Raw genomic sequence first — 3,723 nt, forward strand, 5'->3', positions numbered from 1 at the left:
CAAAAAGCGTTGTCCTCAACGCTTGAGTAGTTCCTGATGCTTCTGTATAAAATTCTTGTCGTCCCATGTGGAATATTCAGCGGGTAAGTTCTTCCACTTGATGAGATACTCTGAAATTGATCGATTTCGTAGCTGTCAGGTTCTTGTTTTTGTGACTGCTCCTGGTTCCAATATGATTTTTCTTTCCTCTTCAATTTCTGGCAATATTGTTTGAATTGGGATCTTTTGCAACTTTTGAATAAGTGGCCATACTTCTTCGTCCTTCTTCCATTCATCCCTTGCTTCGTTTATCCAATCTGGTTGGATAATATAAATAACACAAAACAATGCTTCCACATCCTCATCCTTGAAGAGTCTTCCCATTCGGTAAGGTCGCCATTTTTTAAGTGCATGTAGTATTGCCAACATTTCCTTCTCATAAATAGCTTGCTTGAGATGTAGCAGTAAAAATACCCAATCACCTACATCAAAACATTTTTCACTACGATGTTGATCTACCTGTTGTTTTGTTTGGTTTTTCACCGAGGTGGCGTTATCCTTTAAAAGTTGGAGAACTTGTTGTTGATGCTCGATGTGATCCTTCATTGCTTGAACCTTTTTCTTCTTGATATGTCCTTCTATCTCTAGAGTTTGAGGAGTGGTAATTTCTTCCAATCCTTTACAAGATATGGTCAGATTCATTTCTTGATGCTCGATGTGATCTTTCACTTCTTGAACATTTTTCTTCTTTATATGTCCTTCTATCTTGATAGTTTGAGGAGTGGTAATTCCGACCAGTGAATTACAAGATATGGATGGATTCATTTCTTCTTTCTTGATGTGATCTTTTACTTCTTGCACCTTTTTCTTCTTGATATGTCCTTCTATCTTGAGAGTTTGAGGAGTGGTCATTCTTTCCAATAGTTTACAAGATATGTTCTGATTCATTTCTTCTTTCTCTAGGGTCGGGTCCTGGCATATATCCTCTTCTTTTGATGTTTCTTCATCCTTGTCTTCCTCCTCTTCATACTCTATGTAAAATAATTTCTTCTCAACACACTTATGACCTTTAGTGCTTTTGCTATCACAATTGTAACAAAGCCCTTTTTCTCTTTTTTCTTCCAATTGTTGTGGTGTAACCCTTGTAGGTTGTGGAAGGCTAGGAGAAACAACACTTCCATCTTTATAGTTGTGAGGGGTACACTTCCTGGTTTCCATAATTTTGCTTTCCACTATGTCACAAAGCCCTTTTACTCTTTCCAATTGTTGTGGTGTTGCTCTAAAGAAGGAGTTGCTCTTTGTATCCTCATAATGTGCTATCATTTCCTCCGTGAAAATTGACCACGTAACAAGTTGTTTACGAGAACAAAGCCCTTTGTACCATAAAAATTGATCTGGTTCTAAATATGAAGATGCAATACATACCTTTTGTAATAGTTGTACACCATGTAGATCAAAATATTGCTCCATCTGAAGTATCCAATTTACCGGATCCTTGCCATCAAACTTCCTCATCTTGCTTTTTCTTGATTTTAGGAGCTCGACCTTGAAACGACTGTAACTCTGTACTTTTGGATATTTAAGTTCTGAAATTGTGACCTATAGTAGCCTTCTATGTCCTCTTTCCAATGCCACTAGTCTGAACCAAATTGGATTCTCCAAGAAAGAGTTATGCACAATCTCCCGCAGTGACCTGATTATAGACTAGTTCAGTAGAGCGAACTTGTATGAAGTTCCACGTGTCACTGTTTCAACCTTTGACTCTGAAAAATATATAAAAGAAAACTAGAGTCCGTGCTCTTTCTGTACCTTCTTACAAAATTTCGATCCGATGCTCAGAAAGAAAGTTATGACGATTTTCCCCAGGTCACCTGTTTTGAGTGTAATTCAGGAGTCTGCAAAAAGACCAACTTCCTCAGAGCATATCTCTGCAAATATGGCGCGAAAAGATCTGAAATTCGGACCCAAGGTTCAGCGCGATTTCATCTCAAATAGGTTTTTTTTTCGACTTCTGAAATATCACAGAAAAAAAGTTATAGCGAAAATTCCACGATGACCTGTTTGGAGCAGCGAAACCCTAGAATCCAAAGCTCTGATACCAAATGTTATGAAACCAGCTCAAGAAAAGATAGAAAAGATAGATCAACGCCTTAGAATTCAGCCTCTTTGAGGGGGCAACCTCCTTTACATTACATAAATGAACAATTCTTGTATGATACAAATAAAAATACCTCCTTTCTATATATAGGAGTCTAAGGGGTCATAACATAATTAGAGCCGACATAACAATAATAATGTAAGGGCACAATAATAACAATAGTGGGCTTCTATGGGGCACAATAGTAACAATATGGGCACTACATGGGTACATCAATATAATAAGTGGGTTATACTAATAACAATAAGGGGTTACACTAGTAGTATAGGGGCCTAACACAAAATGCCCAGCTAAACCTCCATTATGCTTTTCCTGGATTAAGTTCTCTCTCATAGAACATTCTGAAATACACAACTGCCCTCCTTTGAACAACAACCCCTCCTGCATATTATAGTCCAACCATGAACTGTTATCTCTCAACAATGGATTTTGGCAAGCTTCATAGGCTTCCTTAAAATCTACATCTGTTTCATACAAGTCCTTAAGATGTTCGAATCCTAATACTTGTATCGTACTTTCCTGTAGGATCAAATTCCTCTTGCTTAATGCATCTACCACTTTGTTGGCTTGACCGTTGATGTGTTTCAACACAAATGTAAAACTCTGCAGGTACTCCACCCACTTCGCATGTTTATGGTTCAGCTTATGTTGTTGCATAATATACTATAATGCAGAATTGTCTGAAAATAAGACAAATTCATTGGCCAATAGATAATATCTCCAATAAATTAGCGCTTGAACCACTGCATAAAATTCTTTGTCATAAGACATGTACTTCTGCCTACTTTCATTTAATTTCTCACTGAAATAGGCTACTGGCTTGTCTTCTTGGTTGAGTACTGCACCAATGGCTATTCCACTAGCATCACAACGAACTTGAAAAAGTTTGTTAAAGTCTGGTAATCTTAAAATTGATTTTTCAGTAAACTTCCTTTTGACCAACTGGAAACTCTTCTATGTCGATTCTGTCCAATGAAAAGGTTGATTTGCCTTCTTAATGGTGTCCACCATGGGTGCACAAATCCCACTAAAATTTTTAATAAACTTTTGATAAAAACTCGCCAATCCATGAAAACTCCGTACCTTAAACAAACTCTTGGGAGACAGCCAGCTAACTATGGTTGCAACCTTTTCCAAATCCATTTTTAGTTCATTCTCAGAAATCACAAATCCAAAATAAATTAATTCTTTCTTGAAAAAAGAACATTTCTTCAAATTTATCAGTAATCTATTTTGCTGCAATTTTTCCAATACATACCTCACATGTCAAAAATGCTCTTCCTTCATCTTGTTGAATATAAGTATATCATCCAGATATACAATCACAAATTTACCAATGAATTCCTTCAGCATTTCGTTCATCAAACGCATGAACGTGCTAGGTGCATTGCTCAATCCAAATGGCATAACCAGCCATTCATATAAGCCTTCATTAGTCTTGAAAGTTGTCTTCCACTCGTCACCTTCTCGAATCCTGATTTGGTGGTACCCGCTTTTTAGGTCTATCTTTGAAAAGTACGCTGCTCCACTCAAAAAATCCATCATATCATCCATCTGAGGTAAAGTACACCTGTACCTGATAATGA

Source organism: Pinus tabuliformis, chromosome 4_2 (assembly GCF_031772625.1).
Source record: "Pinus tabuliformis cultivar Carrire ecotype Pingquan chromosome 4_2, CPIR1, whole genome shotgun sequence".
In the NCBI taxonomy this organism is placed as follows: Eukaryota; Viridiplantae; Streptophyta; class Pinopsida; order Pinales; family Pinaceae; genus Pinus; species Pinus tabuliformis.